The sequence below is a fragment of the Lissotriton vulgaris genome, chromosome 1_1 (genome assembly GCF_964263255.1).
Source record: "Lissotriton vulgaris chromosome 1_1, aLisVul1.2, whole genome shotgun sequence".
In the NCBI taxonomy this organism is placed as follows: domain Eukaryota; kingdom Metazoa; phylum Chordata; class Amphibia; order Caudata; family Salamandridae; genus Lissotriton; species Lissotriton vulgaris.
This window is the reverse complement of record NC_141685.1, coordinates 1,827,992,754-1,828,011,381: the sequence shown is the minus strand read 5'-3', so window position 1 is coordinate 1,828,011,381 and position 18,628 is coordinate 1,827,992,754. Positions and strand designations below refer to the sequence as shown.

Here is an 18,628-nt window from a genome sequence, read left to right as displayed (position 1 = left end):
CGCACCACCTAAATGGAAAACATTTTAAAACCATAATTAGTCCCGATCCTTGCAATAGGATCTGGAGGAGAACACGGCCTGCCTGTGTTGTTGTTACTTACTTAAATAACGGCGGGAAGTCAGGGCACGGGGGCTCCTGCTGGCGCTGGATAGCGTGCACTGGGATGCAGTGTCTCCATGCTACTTATGTCTATTGAGCTAATTGGGGGTGATGGAAAGAGGCAAGGGACTAACTGCCTCGAGCATAGAAAAAGTGGCCATCTTGGAACAGCAAAGTGGAAATGGAGTGCTAGTGCAAACCACTATAGTGGCGGCCATCTTAGAACGGCAATTGGAAAATAGAGAAGTGGGAAAGAGTGATAATAACTAAGGTGCTGGCGGCGCGTTTGTCAAAAATGTGAGCTGATAGTGTATGAACAGTGCAAGTGACAAATTATGCATATTTCTAGCAAGGTTGTGAACAACACATTGAGTTACATATATCAATTATGTCCAGTTACTGAACTGGAAGGAGTATCACTGATTGTCCATTATAGCAAAGAGGTCCAGTCATCAATGCGATTAAGTCCATTCCTGATGCCGTTAGTCCTGAGGATCCAGTGCAGTTCTTCCTTATTGAGTAGCGTGGAGACATCTGCTCCCCTGGGGGGGGGGGGAAGGGGGGGAGGGGGGGGTTATCATAATTATGACTGTCCAAGTCAGATCTGTCTCATTGTGTCCTTTTTCGGTATAGTGATCTACAAGTGGGGCGTTGGCTGTCTTACAGCGTATCCGGCTCCGGTGTTGTCCAATCCTAAGTTTGATCTTCTGGCTTGTTTGACCTACATAGATAAGCTAAAAGGGCATAAAATTGCATATACCACATTGGACGAGTTGCAGTTAGAAAAATATTTTCTATGAAATTTGATGTCACCATATTCAAAACATTTTCCTTCTATAGTTGAATCACAGCAGACGCAGCGGCCACATTTGGCATGCCCTGAGAGTGTTGGTAGGCCCCATGCATCATTAAGTGTGGTCTTCAATGGTTGGTGTGGGAGGGAAGCACGTACCAAGTAGTCCTTTATGTTCTTGGCCCTCTTAAAGGCGAACTTTGGGAGCTCAAGATTAAGCAGGCCAGCGTTTAGTACCGGCCAGTGTTTTAACACACTTTTCTTGATGGCGTTAGATGCTGGAGTAAATGTGATTACACATATAAGCCTGTCTTGTGGCTGTTTGGATTTAGGTTCAAGGAGACTTTCCCTTGGACAGTACCATGCTGGTTTCAATGACCGACGTACAAGTTTGCGTGGATACCCTCTATTCCTAAGTTTTTTGCTTAGAACTTTAGCTTCCGTGAAATAATCCTCCTTGAAATACCAGTTTCTCCTGATGCGTAGAAATTGTGAGAAGGGGAGAGAGTCACGTAAAGTTCGGGGGTGATGGCTGGTATAGTTGAGCAGGGTGTTTCTCTGTCGGTTTACAGTGTAGATTCGTTAAAAGGCGACCCTCAATGTGTTTTATTTCTAGGTCTAGGAATGGTAGTGAGTCTTTGCTGGTAGCTAGTGTGTATTTCAGTCCTGCACTGTTATTGAGCCAGTGGTGAAATTGTTTTAACCTCTTCGCCGCTAATGACAAGGGTAACTCGTCATGGACTTTCCATTGATTTCAATGGAAATTACAGCAGAGGAGTAATTGTACCTTAGCAGCCAAGTGGTTAAGCTGTCTGGGGGTCCTGACCAGAGTAGAAAGATATCAATGTATCGTTTCCACATGGCTATGCCACTGTGGAATGGGCTAGACATATCCAGGATGCAGGATGTCTCAAGATGGTCCATATACAAAATGGCCAAATTGGGAGCAAAAATAGCTCCGATTGAGGTACCACGTACCTGGCCATAAAACTGACCCTCAAAAAGAAAAAAGTTTTTTGTTAGGTAAATCTCTAACAATTGGAGGATAAAGACTGATGGAACATTATGTGGTCGGGGGCGTGTCTCTAGAACTTTCTCGATGACACGTAATGATTCATACTGAGGAATGTTTGTGTAGAGTGATTCCACATCCAGCCTACACATGGTGCTAGATGTGGGATCAAACGGGAGGTCCTCTATGATGTTGATCATGTCCATTGTGTCTTTTATGTAGCATGTGGTTGTGGCTACAAATGGTTTTATAATAAAAATTGATGTAATGCCCTAGAGGTTCAAGTACCAAGCCACACCCTGAAACAATGGGGCGACCTGAAATGAAATGAAATGAAATGAAATGAAATGAAATGAAAAAAATATTTAATAAAGCGCACTGCGGCCAAGCGGCTTCCTGGCGCTGGGGACCTGGTCAGGGCTCACAGAGGGGATCTGGGGAACCTAAGAAGGAAAGGCCTGGGTGAAAAGAAAGGTTTTAAGGGCTTTTCGGAAATGGGTGTAGATGGGGATGGAACGAATGTGAAGTGGGAGGCTGTTCCAGAACTGGGGGGCCAAAACAGAGAGGCGGGTGCCACCAGTTCTGGATTTGCGGAAGCGGGGGATGTGCAAGAGAGAGAGAGAGGAAGAGCGAAGGATGCGGCTGGGGGCGTGAGATGTAATTAGGGAGGAGATGTAGACAGGGGCAGAGCGGGAATGAGCTCGAAAGGCAAAGCAGGCTAACTTAAAAAGAGATCTGAAGCGAATAGGGAGCCAGTGCAGAGATTTGAGAACAGGAGTGATATGGGAGGATTTAGGAAGGGAGAGAATGAGACGAGCAGCTTGATTTTGAATGGCCTGTAGACGTCGGGACTCGTAGGCTGGAATGCCCACGTACAGGCCATTCCCATAGTCAAGTCGGGAGATGACTAAGGCCAGGACTATGGTTTTGAGTGCATCAGTAGTGAAAAAACGTGAGATTTTCCGGATGAGGCGGAGGGACAGGAAGCAGGACGACACAACAGAGCTAATCTGACTGTGCATTGTTAGGTCAGAACTAACTTTGATGCCAAGAGTGCGAACAGAGGAGGAAGGTGTGGGAGGGGGACCAAAAGAAAGGGGCCAGTGTGCTGGGGACCAAGGGTTAGATGGACCACCCGTGAGGACAAGTTCCGTCTTATCGGGGTTGAGCTTAAGATGGTTGGCGCTCATCCACTCGGAAATGAAAATTAAGGTGGAACTGAATTTAGGGAGAGAATCAGCAGAAGAGGAAAGATCAAAGACGAGCTGGAGGTCATCTGCGTAGTTATACACCGAGACCCCCAGCTCAAGAAGAGAAGTGACAAGGGGAGAGATGTAAAGGTTAAAGAGAAGAGGGGAAAGAGAGGAGCCCTGGGGAACACCACAGGTGACCGGACGGGGGGGGGGGCAGAGAAGCTAGAAAGATGAACCTCCTGGTACCTATCTTGAAGAAAGGACGCTAGCCAGGAGAAGGCCGCGCCCCGGATGCCCGCTGCGCTGACACGGTCGAGAAGAATGGAGTGGTCAACCGTGTCAAACGCAGCGGACAAATCAAGAAGGACCAGGGCTTGGGGGAGGTTGGAATCTGCCTTCCCCTTAAGTTCATCTAGAACCGCGAGAACCACTGCCTCCGTAGAGTGGCCTGGGCGAAAGCCTGCTTGATGGGAGGCTAAAAGGCCGTTGTCCTCGATATACGAGGAGAGGCAAGAAGTGACATGGGTCTCGAGGATCTTAGCTAGGTAGGGGAGGAGGGAAATGGGACGGAAATGAGCAGGGAGGGAAGGATCTAGACCGGGTTTTTTGAGAATGGGGAGGACAACGGCGGATTTAAATGATAAAGGAACGGAACCGGAGGCCAAAGAAGAATTAAGCAAAGCGAGCGGGGGAGCAGGACAGTTGGTGAGAAGAGTTTTAAGAATGCGCGCCGGTGCGCAGTCCATAGGAGAACCAGATTTAACCTTGAGCAGGTAGTTGTGAAATTGGTCAGGAGAGATGGGGGGAAAAGTGAAGAAAGCAGAGGGAGAAGGAGTGACTGGGCAGGTGGGAATGGGTTGGGGCACCGTCGGAATGTTAGCTTTAATCTTCACAATCTTGTCTATAAAAAAGTCATTAAGTGACAAGCAGAGGGACTGAGAAGGGACCAGACAAGGAGAAGAGCGATCGGAAGTAGCAAGATTGTGAACTAGAGAGAAGATTTCACGAGATTTGTTTGCGGAGAGAGCTACTCTCTCAGTGAAATAGGAGGTTTTTGCCGCAAGGATAGCTTTTTTGTAGTTAGTGAGGAGTGATTTGTATTTAGCGCGCAGAGAGGGAGAGTATTGCCGTCTCCAGAGACGTTCCGACCGCCTGAGGTCGAGTTTTAAAGCTTTGAGCTCTGGAGAAAACCATCTGTGCGCATCGTAAGGGCGAACCGCCTTGATCTTTTTTAGCGGGGCCACTCGATCACACGAAGAGGAAAGCCATGTACTGATAGCATTGACCTGAGACTCAAGAGGGAGGTTGGTAAGATCGGGAACAGAAGAAGCCAGAGAAAGTGAGAGAGAGTCGAGGTCGGTCTGATTCCAATTGCGGACCATAAGGTTTTTGGGGAAAGAGGGCTTGTCAACCACACCCAAGTGAATAGAGAAGGAGATGGTATAGTGGTCCGACCAAACACATGGGGAGATAGAGGGAAGTGAGGCGAGGGGGCAAGAAGACCAGATTTGATCAAGGATATGACCTTGAGCGTGGGTAGGGGCTGTGACATAGGGGGTAAAGTTCAAGCAGTGAAGAGTGGCAGAAAAATCTTTGGAAGCAAGATCTTCCTTGGGATCTCCCGGCCAGAAATTGAAATCTCCAAGAAGTAGAACGGAGGAATTGTTAACCACCAGGGTGGCCAAAAGGTCCTGGATGGAGGCTACAAAAGAGGGCATCGATTGAGGGGGGCGATAGACAAGGACAACAGTGAGAGGGGAGGGAAGATTAAGGGAACGGGCCACGAGGTAGTCCACGTTGAGTATGGGGGAGTGGGGGAGAAGTTGAAATTTAAGTGCCGACCTGATGATCATCGCCACCCCTCCACCGGCCCTACCTTCCGAGCGATCAGCTCGGAGGGCGTAGTGGGTGTCGGGGAGGATGGCTAAAAGATCAGGGAGAGAGTCAGCAGAAAACCAAGTTTCGGTCAAAAATAAAAAGTCAGGGGAATCAGTGGTCAAGAGATTCAGAGTTTTTGTGTATTTTGGGGAGACAGTAAATTACCGGTATGCGGGGTGACTTTGTGTTAAGAAATTCAAATTCCTTTTTGGATAGAAATCCAGAATCCAACGCTTCTGTAGTTACTTGTACTATCAGTTTCTGAATTTCATTGGTGGGGTTGCATGGTAATTTGCAGTAGTGTTCAGCGTTGACTAGTTGTCTTAGTATCTCGGTTTTGTATTGATCGAGTTCCTGAATGACTATCCCTCCCCCTTTGTCAGCTGGTTTTATAACCAGGGATTGATTGTTTTGAGGGAGGAAATGGCATTTTTCTCCACAATAGTGATATTGTAGGGGATGAAACTCCTCTTGTTTTCTAATGCTGTTAGGTCATTTAAGACTAGTTTTTCAAAGGTGGGGAGGGATAGTCAATCAGGGTGTGGCTCGGTACTTGAACCTCTAGGGCATTACATCGATTTTTTTTTATAAAACCCTTTGTAGCCACAACCACATGCTACATAAAAGACACAATGGACATGATCAACATCATAGAGGACCTCCCGTTTGATCCCACATCCAGCACCATGTGTACGCTGCATCCCAGTGCACGCTATCCAGCGCCAGCAGGAGCCCCCGTGCCCTGACTTCCCGCCGTTATTTAAGTAAGTAACCACAACACGGGCAGGCCGTGTTCTCCTCCAGATCCTATTGCGAAGATCGGGACTAATTATGGTTTTAAAATGTTTTCCATTTAGGTGGTGCGACCAGGCACCTAGCGGATGTAATACTCATCAGCGAGCCTCTAGTGTGATTCGGCACTGGTACTAATTTGAAATCAGGAAATTACCCACACAAGGAAGGCCCATAGCCTTATCACGGTAACTGACTTTCCACCGCGCCGTTCTTTGTATGTTTTTTAAGTTCACCAGAATCCCGGTTTTAATATAGATTGTATGTCACCGCAGGTTGAGTGGCTGTCAGCCCCCGTTACGGACCTATTGTGCCGCGATCCAAGCGTGCATTCACCGATGAACTTCGTTCATCTTTTCAATGTAAGAAATGTTTTTCCAACACCAAGCACCAAATTCAATAACACTGTTTTTCACCTTGGGCGCACTGCTCCGCCTCTCACAGCATGATCCGTGAAATAATTGTAGCAGGATAATGCCCGACACATGACTATACATCACTGCTCCGTTGAAGCGACGTAATACTAATGCTTGATTCTAGCCATTGTTTCTTTTCACATTGCCGATTTTAAGAGACCTCTAACCACGGCGCCCTCCCTTTTTAATTCCCACCTGTGCGCACTGCGTCGCCTTCCACTATCCCTTGGTAATCACAGTACAATCCCTGGAATAACTGTAGCATGACCAGTTTTATCCGCCTGCCTGGCATATGACTCATCACCATAGCTCAGGTACTACGCCGTATTCTTAATGCCTGTTCCGAGCATTTCCTCTCGTTTACTGCTTCTTTAAACATCGCCGTTTTTTGTACCTTTAACCACTGCACCTTCAACCTTCACTGATATCACGGGCATAAGTCGCACACCTCGTTGTGCGCAAAGACTACAGTCCTAGAGTGGATGCCCTCATTTTTAATGTCACAATCAACTCACCCTCACAAAAGTCACCAAATAAATGCCTAGAAGCTCAGTTTACTTACCTTATTTTTCTGCTTTTTTTCCCTTGGTGTAAATGTTGATACAGTAATGCGATATAGGCATAAATATGTAAATAAGCTTAAGACAACAATGATTTATCCCTTGTCCTGAAGATGATGCTTTATATTGTTTTTAATAGCATCGAAACGTCGTCGACATTGAAAGCACCATATGCAATATGATTTAATAATATTGTAATGATCAATGGTGTGAAAATGGATATTTAAGTCTGTCACAGTGATTACAAACAGACACATTTTGTACCCTGCCTTTGGCCATTCTGTTTTTCGTTGGTTTGTCTTGTGTTCTGTGGGTCAAGGCTGTGCCCACCTGTCATTTATTGTTTTCAATCATAATCAACTGAACTTATATGAAAAATAAATTCTTGTCCGGCTGGACAAAAGACATACGATCTATTTTAGCGTATGATTATTGTGCTTGTCCATTCTTCCTTCCAAAATAGGGACCTCTGTTCTCTAAAACAGGTTCCCACCTCCCAGCTGCTCTTCCCTCCCACTTTGCCATTCATGGCGGAGTGCGCATGTACGCGCAGCGGGCGCGCCAATTGCGCAAGCCCATTTACGCCAGGACCGTGCCCAGCACCAGGACCCCTGGCCCCCGACGACGCCAGCCCACGCGACGGACATACGAGGCCGCCACCTTCCACGCACTCAACATCGGCCGGAACCCCGTCTGCTGCTGAGCAAACCCGAAACGCACCCAAGGACCCTTCACCTGCCAAGCCTGCAAATTCACCTGCCTCTGAACCTGCAACACACCCGCCAAGCCAGACACCAGCAACAATCATCTCAAGTGCTTTCTTCTCAACACCCGCTCCGTCCACAGACACGCCGAACTCTGGAACCTCCTCGATACAACATCACCAGATGTCACCTTCCTCACAGAAACCTGGATGAACGCCTCCTCAGCCCCCGACATCGCCATAGCTTTCCCGGATGGCTACAAGATCTCCCGGAGGGACAGCGTCAACCAAACCGGAGGAGGCATCGCCATCGTCCACAGAAACACCATCCAAATCATGACCAACTCCAATGACACCCTCACCACTGCAGAGCACCTTCATTTCCAGATACACACCAACCCCAAGACCACCCTCAGAGGCACTCATCTACAGACCCCCGGGACCACGCACACAATTCAGCGAAGCCATCGCAGACTTAGTCAGTCCACACGCCCTCACCTCCTCTAACTAAATCCTCCTAGGGGACCTCAACTTCCACCTGGAGAACAACAAGGACTGCAACACCGCCGCCCTGCTGGACAACCTCGGCAACCTCGGACTGAAGCAACTGGTGAACACCCCCACCCACTACGTATGCCACACGCTTGACCGCATCTTCTCCTCCAGCAAGCACATCTCCTTCAGCCACTCCACCGGACTACACTGGACAGATCACAGCTGCGTTCACTTCAACTTCAGGAGAACCACGACCCACCACCACCCACAGCAGGTTCCCCACAGAAGCTGGAGCAAGATCACCGCCGACCAGCTCACCATCGCCCTCAGCCAGAACCCACCCACCAACACAACGGACCCCAACGAAGCAGCCCGCAACCTCACAATGGCTCACCAACTGCGCCGATGACCTCGCACCACTGAAGAACCATCCCAGCAGACACAGCAGCAGGAAAGCCTTGTGGTTCACCAATGACCTCAAAAACTCCAAGAAAACCCACCGCACCCTCGAGAAAGCCTGGCGCCACGACCAGACAACAGAAAACATGACAGCCCTCAAGAACGACACCCGCAGACACCACCAGCTGATCCGCACCACCAAAAGGGCAACATTCAAAGAACGACTGGACAACAACACCCACAACAGCAAGGAACTCCTCAGCATCGTTAAAGAGCTCTGCAACATCATGATGGGGCGCGCTCAGTGTGTGTGGTGCAGGGTCTCCAAAAGAGAACCTGACAGGCGTGTAGAACTGTGTGGCCTAGTGGGCCGTGAACATGGACCAATCTGTAGTGAGCAAGTCGTGAGCGTGGAGACAAAGGGCAAAGTGCATACATCAGAATACAATAATGCTTCTCTCTTCCCATAGATCCCCCCCCCCTCCCAGAGCAGACCAACCCCAACACGGCTTAGCATGAAAATACTTCCCCCCCAACCCCCCCCCCGAAAGTTTCCCAAACATCCCAAAGTGTCCCACACGGGACTCATCAGTGTATACAGCGCTAGGGCAGAGGTCGCCAGAACAAGAAGTAGTAACATTCGCTGACAGAAGCGTTTCTCAGTTTCGTTCCTAGCGCCATCACCCTGTTTGTGTCATTCAACGTGAGCCAAAATCCATGAACCATTGCGCATCTTTCAGTAATCCCCCCACCATTGTACATCCAATCCCCCCCGCAACTCGTGTTAGAGCACGGCGCTCGCCAGTAACGCACATAAGGAGACCCCAGCCCCCCAGTATCTGTTAAGTGAAGACACCAGTCCTCACACAAGAGAAATTAACATGGAAACATCTCACCAGTCTCGGGGCATCGTCGCTCTCGTGAGCCCCTTGCCTGCATGCCTCTCCCAGCCGTCTGGCAAGCAGCGAGCTTCGCAATTTGGAACCCAACGTCCTATCAACTCAATCCCTGCCTCAGCTCATCCACTAGCAAGGCTACCAAAGATCAAAGGGGAGCATTGTTCCTATTCCTGCTCCTCCAGGCAACTGCCATTGCCATGCTCTCCGGTCTGGCTTCTGGAGCCGTTTCTCTGCTCCTTAGACCAAGTTTTTAGGGCCTTTTGAAGGTCTTTTGGGTCGGTGAAAAAGTGAGAGTGTCCCTGTCTGTTGATCCTTAGTTTCGCCGGGTATAGCATGGCGTAATTCAGTCCCAGGTCGCGAAGTTGTTGTTTGTATGTGGCGAAGTGCCTGCGTTCCTCCTGCACCTTTGCAGTGAAGTCCGGATACAAGGAGATGGCTGCTCCCTCGTATTGTAGCTTCCCCTTTTCTCTGGCCACCCTTAGCGGAGTGTCTCTGTCTCTGTAGTTTAGCAGTTTTGCTATAATTGGCCTCGGGGAGGGGCTCCCGGGCGACGGCGCGGACCCAACGGGTGATGCGCCCTCTCCACTATGAACATGGGCGATAAGACATCTCCCAGTAGCGTGGTCAGTAGTTTCTCTACCAGTTTGCGTCGTCTCCGAGACTCCTGTGATACGTATGTTAGAGCGCCTGGAGCGGGCTTCCAAATCTTCTGACCTGTCCTGTATAACCTGTAGGAGCTTGCCAATTTGTTTATGATATTTATCAAGTCTCATTTGCGCCTCCTCCACTTCGGTCAGGCGTCGCTCCGACATGTCCAATCACTCCTCGTGCTTGTCCATTCTCTCCGACATCCGATCCATTCAATGGGTTAGGGAGTCGATCTTTGTGCCCAGCGACGCCATGCTGTCCTGAAGACACTTTTCCATGGTAACTAGCAGCTCCTTGATGTCCGAGTAGATCGAGCCCTCCGGGCTCCTGTTCTGCTGCGCTGGCTCGGGCAGCTGTGAGTCTGGGGCATTCGCTCTGCGCTGTTTAAAGGGGAGCTTAGTTTGCGTCTTGTCTCCCTTGCCAATGTTGCCCCTGTCAACCGCAAGGGTGCGGTCCCACACACTCCTCTTCCAGTAGCTAGTCTCTGCGCAGTGTTGCACCAACTAGCCCTCCGCCTAGTCTCTCCACCAGTTCTTGCAGGGTCTCCCCTCCGGCCTTAAAACAGGGTCAATTGGATCGACTATGGGCGCGATGTAGGTGGCCAGAACCAACTGAATAGCAGGGTACTCCCTCCAGCAGTCAAGGGCGGTCCAATCAATTCACGGGCAAGTGTGGGGGAGTGGGGGCCGTCCACAGGGCTCTCCCCCGAGATGTCGCAGGTGGTTCAGGTACCAATTAGGGGGGGCCTCTTCAAGTGTCTGGGGATATCAGGCTTCCTCCCTCCGTGTGTTGCCCCGCTCCGCTCGGCAACACAGCCACAAAGCTCTCAGGGACCAGGGGCCTCGCCGGTGCTCACCTTAGTATTCCGGCGCTCAGCCGGGGCAGGCCAGCTGCTCCAGGGTAGTAGTACCAGGAGAGGGGGGGGTGCCGAGGAGCAGTGCCACCAGGACTCACCCAGCTCCCTCGGGTAGATGACCACTCCAGTCGGCCCAGCCACAGGCGTGCGCCCCCGACAGTTTACATGATCCTCTGTTGCCCGCAAGCGAAGGGCCTCTCCCAGTAGTGTTGGCGAGTCGGGTGGGGGGAGGTGTGGGTCCAAGCCGGACCAGGGATTCTCCACCTGCTTCAGGGATTGCCGTCCGCTCCCTTGCCCTATTTCCCACCTCAGGGCCTTGGTTGTGTGGTGATACCCCCGGGCCAGGAATCACGGGTTCAGCCACAAGTCATGCAGGTCTCCCAGGCAGCGCGGCGAGTGAGCGCTTGAATTTGCGGCCTAGTGCACCGATGGGGCTGTTACCTCGCCTCCACCTCACAGGGCGCCCGGACGCTGCACCGCCCTCCAGCGTCGACGTGCGCCGTGTCCCGGGGCCGCGTCCACCCAGCGCAAGCCCTCCGGGGCAGTCAGTAGTTAAATTCGGGGCTTTTGCTGACTTTCCGGCGCCCCCGGACCAAGCGCCACGGCTCCTGCCGCACGTCAGGCGATGCACGCTGGGCAGCCCACCAGGCGAGTCCGAGGCTTTGAGGCCCTGCGTGTCCGGATGTTTAGGTGCCCGCCGCTCCGCACCGGGTTGTCAGGATGCCTCAAAAGTTCCCCTCGCGAACATCGGAACACTCCGGGGGTCAGTCCCGACTGCCAAAAGGTTTCTCGGCTCAGTGGATTAAGGATAATTGCAGGATTTTATGAGTGATGGCGCGGAGCTCTGCACTCACGCGTCCACCATCTGCGCTGGCAAGCTCCGCCCCACCCCACCCATTTTTTATTCAATGTTGACAAGACAAAGTTAATGTTATTGCATAAATATAAAGCAGTGAAAGCCAGAGTAGAAATGAATACTGCATCCCCTGAACAAACTGACTGATTTACATATCTAAGTGTCACAATGGGCAAAAGGATGAACTGGGAGCCACAGTTGGATCTGCTAATTTTAAGGCACAACCAATTAACAGGGACTCTTCTAAAAGAGCATGGTTTATTTTAAACTAAACCAGTTGCTCCGGTTCTAACTATATAGCAAGATAAGGTTAGAGCCTCAATTTTTGGAGCTGAACTCTGGGGCTTCGAAAACTTAGTTTCATTAGTCTAAGCTCAGAGGACATTGACCGGTCTACCTCGATCAACACCACTTAGACCCTTACTTTCAGATTTGGGGTGTATTTCATTTGAGGAGGCCACGGGCTTTAGACCCCTCGCCTACTGGCGAAGGCTTTGGACTACCCCGGAGCTGGCTCCCTATCTGCAAGCTATTAAGTATATTAGAGAAGCTGACAAATCCAATAAAATCATATGGTTACAAAAGATTAAGGATACGTTATCGGATATGGGCCTTAACCATCTGTGGGTGGACCATAAGGGAATTCTTTCCCCTCAAAAATAGATTTTAAAGCCTTATATAGGAACATGATCCTTCAGAAGTCTCTTTCGTTGGTGAATGGCGCTTCCTTAACAGGTCTCTTCTTGGTCCATAAAATTTAATATAGTCTGGAGGCTTATTGGGATACCATTATGAGGCCTGGTGACCGGAAGCTCTATCACCAATTTACAGTGGGCACTCTCCCCTTAGAATCTTTACAAAAAAGTGGGGGAATGACCAATTCACAAAATGTCCATCTTGCCCATGTGAGGAAGAGACCCTACCGCATGTTCGGTTTGTGTGCTCTTCCCACAAGGGCCTTCTTCAGAAATGGCTCAAGCTGGTTTGTGTTAAAATAGGAACAAGATCTTACCAAACAGCTTTGCGTATCTTAAAATCTGATACTAGCGAAGTCCTAGTTATTGCTATGGCTAAATTTTGGAGTTGGGCGTGGGCCCTCAGAAGGAATAGGTTGCAGGGTACTACGTAACTGATTTTATTGCGTGTTATGGTGTTTATTTTAGCTTCTTCTAACTTAAGCGGTTTAGAAGATTGAAGTCTAACCAAATTTGTGTAGTTATTGATATAAATCTCTTTCAGGAATGTTTATCTGGTTTTAAGAAAATTATTTATATATTCTTTTTAGTCTGATATGTTTTATGGAATTCTAGTATGAATTTTATCGTGTGATTTTTAATGTTTAAGTATTCCCTGTTTTTTCCTTTAATATTGTGCTTATATGCGTCTTTTATGATTGTTTATGATCGAATAAGGACTAATTGAATTGAATTGAATTGAGGGACAGGAAAGTACAGCACGTTTAGATGAGGATGGGTGCTTGACAAATAAGTCTGGAAAGCAAAGGTGAATGTTGCCGGATGCCTATGTCCTCTCTGTAGTCACTATGGCACACGGACCAGATCACATTAGCGCCAAGGGCATTTGCAAACTACTAGATCCTGTGTAACAGAATGATAACATCCCTAGGACCGCTAATCACTTGGTAAAATATTGTATGGTATGCATGATGTATAATCCTGGAAAAGGCACTCCAACACTCCCTGGTAATTTTGTACCCCCCTTCTTTCCCTTTGAAGTCCTTCAGATGGACTATATGGAGATGGAACGGGTCAACAGTTTGAAATATGTTGATGGTTGCTTGCGCATTCTGTAAATGGGTTGAGGCATACTCCACTAAGGAGAACACTACTTTGGCGACGGCAAAAGCCCTGCTAAAGGAGTATTTCAATGTCTTTAGTTTGCCCTGTTTGATTGGGAGTGACAACGGCAGTCACTTCAATTCAAAAGTCATCCAGCTGGTGTGTGATGGCCTACACATCAGTAGAAATTCCATGCTGCACACCACCCCCAGTCAGCAAGTTTGGTTAAGAAGTACAATGGTACTTTCAAACAAACTGGCAAAAATTCAGGAAAGCACAGGACTGAAGTGGCCAGGTGCTTTACCTTTGGCTCTTCTGTCAACCAGAGCTACGGCTCACACTAGGGCAGGATTTTCCCCATATGAGGTCGTGTTCGCACACCCATCAAATGTTTGGGGTGTCCCGCGACCAAGACACTTTTCAGACCTTAAGTATCCTCTGTTAGAGGATTATCTTTATGAATTGCGTTCAATTTATCAACCGATACAAGAGACCTTACCACCGCAACCAGAGGGGCCTGGGCATAACATCAAACCTGGTGACTTCATATTTGTGCGGCACTTCCAGAAAAATGGAAGCCTGGAGCCCCGTTGGAAGGGGCCTCTGCAGGCACTTCTTGCTACCAGGAGTGCCATTATGGTGACCGGTCGGAAGAACTGGATCCATACCTCCCACTGTCGGAAGGTGCCGTTAACTCTCCCCCATGACCAATGGGTGATCAATGGAATAGGTGATCACAAGACTGAGAAGGTGCCACGCTTCATCCCTTTTTCAGATGCTCGACTGACGTGGGTGCAAACAGAGGAGGAGAATGATGCAGCATGAATGAGGCGCTCCTCCCCAGAATTAAGGGCCATCCAGGCCCACAAATGTTTGAGCCCCAGTCTCTTGGCCCCTCTGAATTTGACCCCCTGTTCTGTGACAACTCTGTGCCTGGAGTGGCTAGGTACAATTTGCCTCTCCGGAGGGACAGTGCACCAAAGAAAAAGTCAAATTAGTAGGCATGGACTGCGTAGATAAAGAATAGAGTGCATGTGGCCTGTCCGTGGTACCAACAATAGCTTAGCTTGGACAACGTGGGAATTCTTCAACGGGCCGCGATAGCGCTGCCCCACCACCATGCTCAGTAGCACAACCGTGGATGAACAATAGGAGTCTGCCAGCAAGGCTCTGAAGGACACTGGAAAGTTATGCTTATTCTCTTGGTTACTTGTCACCAAGACTAATGCATTGTGTTTCCCCTCTGTTCATCATGTAACCTTTTGGGCACCCAATTGTTGAGGAGGAACAGCCTTTTGCAGCACCACGTTGGGAAAGGGATGGGGTAGGTTGGCCCAGTTGGCCAAAAAGGGGTAAAGTGATTGTACCAACTACAACGCAGAGGTATTCATCTGTCACGTGTTAGATGAGATATTGACACTTCAGACCTAGATCAGACAGATACCACTTTGCAGCAGTTCACTGATGCTATGAAGGGTATTGTTCCCTTTAGGGGTCCAACGGCCAATAGTATTAATATTCGAACACTTACTAGGGTGGTGGAAGGGGTAATAAATGGAACGGCTGGAATACTGACTAATATTACAGCTGAGCTCTAGGCTACGAGACTTGTTGCAATTCAGAACAGGATGTTTTAGACATCATCCTTGCTGATGGGTGTGGGGCCTTGTGGAAACTAGCTGAAATGGCTGTTAGGCTAGCATCAGCTGAAGTCATTTTGTTTTTGGCAGACATTTTAGTAAGCCATTTGCTTTCTCCCTCTTCACTGTTGCCTGCTCTTGTATTTCCCTTGAGTCAGGAACTATAATTAACTCCTTCTGTACTGAGCCAGAGCACTGCACATGCTCAGAAAGACCTAGCTGGTAGAATGCACCTGCTCTTAGGGTAACCGTCAGGCTATTTTAACTGATGTCAGAAACTCTGTTACGGCTCCTACTTTGTAGTATTTTCTGTGTGTCCATGTATGTAAAAATGCAATTTGTGTGTACACTTGTAATGCCTCTTTTTGAGTCTTCATGCTAACTCAGCAATAAACTGGCCATAAAAGGCCCATGGTTTCTGTACCCCCTGGACTGCCTCCTACAGAGGCCTGAGGGTACCGTATTGACACAGTCTCCCTCATGTGAGGTTAATAAACTTTTGATATTCCAGCTTCCGTGCCAATCTCGTCTTTGTTGATTTATGGACCAGGTGCATCAATAAACACCTAAAAAGGTTTTAGCATTTGTGGCACAATTTTGCCCACAGCCGCCATTTTGTGTGATGATCAAAACTAACTTCTGTCTCATTCTGTCTGCCTCAGCAGAAAAGCTCCGATATTTCTCTCCGGTATTTCTTCAAGGTTGAGCTTCGCTTTCTCATTGAATACATGAATGTGCCTTTGCATATCTTTTGTTAGATAGGCGCATTCTCATGCTCTGTAAGCTGGAACAGATCATGTGGAATGCACACTTTGTACCATTCACAAGGTTGAGATTGTTTTTGCCAGAGAAATGCGCAATGTACAGCTCTGCCTCAAAGCAAACACAGGGCCTGGCCATCTTCTGGGAGTGACCTAGATGCAGCCAGCCTTGTTTCTGCAACAGAAGGGGAGAGGTTTCGAGAAAACTCTCCTTGGGTTGAGTAAAAAGGTATTAAAGATGGAGAATCTGGACTCTCAAAGAGGAGCTTGCCTGTGAAGCGGACACAGTGTTCCTGATCGACATTTCTGACTGAGTGCAAGGACACCCCAGAAGTGCTGGCCAAAATGTTTAAAGAAACTCTTTCTGTGATGTATTTCTATCACTTACTTTGTGTATGTATGCTATAAGTTTCATTGCAACAGATATCAAGATAGGGTTAGTTCCTCCTTTGCCTAAATGGCCACCAAGGGTTGACCGAAGTGGCTGGTAGTCCTGTTGCAGGAAGACCTGAAAGTTATATTTTGGAGCCCTCACACACATTATTAGGATATCATGCTTCATCATTGGGCTCTCCTTGTCAGGCCGGTGCTGCAATGCCCAATTGGCCTGGAGGTTCTTTGTCAGAGATCTTTAGATCTGAGGACACCGAATAGATAAGTGCAAGTGAGGGGGCTACCTAACGGTGTAACTAGTGGAGTGAGTGAGTGGTGGCTAAAATGGGCTCTGGTATCCTATAGACCATTTTTATGGAGAACAGATACCAGGTCTAAATAAAACCAGTGGTGCTATCATGTGGTCTTCAAGTACCAGGACAGCTTCGAGTGTGGAGTGATCAACATGTATGGCGCCGCGGGGGACCACGGATCTGTCAGAACTTAGTCAGAACCAAAGGTAATAATGTATTCCCCTGTCTGGGGCTTCATGTCTCTCTTCTAATAAGGATGACCTAACTAGGTTAACCGGCTTACCCCTTATTGTATGCCGGCCTATTGTTACACCAAAAAGAGAGTGAGACATAAGGTGGAAAGATGCATGCAACAGTTAATTCAAAAATAAGTTCAGTCGCCCTAGTGGTACATTGGTGAATTCATCCATGTATCTAGAATGAGTGACGTGTGCCTAATCAGCCATACAGTGAGATGACCAATGCTCGCTGATACAGGTTCAACAAACATACAGTAAAAATATATCTATGTATCAACATGTATAGGTACCCTGTGGCTGGAGGTATAATTACATACATCTAATCCACGCATGTGATCAAGTGGAAAAAAGGCTTACACACGTGTAGTGGTAGTATCTACGTTTAGACATGGGAGTGACTTAACGAGAGAGGGGCAGAATAAGGCTCCTTAGGAAAGATGGAGGGTCCCGATCAATTTGAGGGACACCTTCATTGGGAAAAGGGGAGAAGCATCTGACATTATAGGTTACAAATTGGGTATCATGTGCTAAGACTAACATGTACTCCGTTAGTTTACGGAACTGGAAAAAGTTGTGGAAGACTGCGTGGGGATATATCATTAGCATGGAGAGAGAGACATATGTTGAATATATCTCTAAGCAGGTTCCAGTGGGATTAAAAGCCATTATGCTCTACTGTTATCGATGGAAAGGCAGTACAAGCAGTGGAGTGGTACATAAGTAACTGGCGCAGGAGTGCAGTCTAGAGAGGGGCAAAGGTAGGGAAGTGCCGCCTGTGTTAAGGTTTTTGCCCCATTTAAGGAGTAGGTGTAGTTGTGAAGGTAATACACTCCATTCCTGATGTGGCAGGGACATTATCTCATCATATTCGGTCGCTGGTGGTGCCTACACCCTGCCTTTTAAATTACCGGAGCTATTCCACGATGTTAGCGTGTCTGGTTCTATCAGCAGTCACGGGAGGCGAGTAGTAGAGTGGTTGTATAATCAGTTAGTCAAAAGATACCAAGCCCAAGGGTATATTCCGGTTGCTGAGGGGCCAAAGTATGCAGAGTCATAATCAGTAGTGGGAACCAGGAACAATTACCAAGCAGAGCTCACCGGGTTCACAGAGAACTGACATTACAGAATTAACTATGTAAGTAAGCCATGGGGGACACGGGGCAAAACTACGTAATGAATGACCATCAATAGAGCGGGTTCTTAACCCGAAGTTATGCTCAAGGTGTAAGAGGGCCACCCCCACGTCCCAATCCCTTTGCACTAACTTGTTGGTGGTCAGGACTCTCTGGTCTCATAAGTTTCATTGCTCCAGCAAAAGAGATGGGTTTAACCCAGACCTTGCTACTGGGGGCGAATGTTTGATTTATTCAGCATTCTGCCGATCTGTTGCTGCAGAACTTTCTAAAAGTGGCATTTTTACAACTGTAATGCTAAATTCTACTTTACCATTAAAGAGGATTTATCATAATAATTCTATAGGTACTAAACAGGATAGCTCTACCTCTGTCCAATTGGGAATTACACTTATTAGAAGCAGCAAGGAATTCCTACTGTTAACATGTGGGAGGGGTAGGCTTCCCAGTTGTGAAAAATGAATTTGGGAGTATTTCACTTTAAGGACATGTAAAACTTAAAACAACATGTCCTACCTTTTACTTACACAGCAGCCTGCCCTATGGGCTACCTAGGATCTATCTAAGGGCTGTCAAATGCAATAAAAGGGGATTTTAAAGTTTAACGAAGGATTTTAAATGTCACGTCGACATGGCAGTGTAAACTACACACACAGGCCCTGAGGTGGCAGGACTGCAATGTTTAAAGGGCTACTTATATGGGTGGGACAATTAGTGCTGCAGGCCCACTAGTAGCATTTAATTTACAGGCCCTGGGCACATGTAGTGCA

The 18,628-nt window shown here is 48.2% G+C and overlaps 1 protein-coding gene across 2 annotated transcripts in view; it reads right to left on the bottom strand.

Annotated features, from left to right (window-relative positions):
- C1_1H12orf75 (chromosome 1_1 C12orf75 homolog) overlaps positions 1–18,628 on the bottom strand; it is a 319,665-nt gene that overhangs the window by 139,528 nt on the left and 161,509 nt on the right. The window lies entirely within an intron of this gene.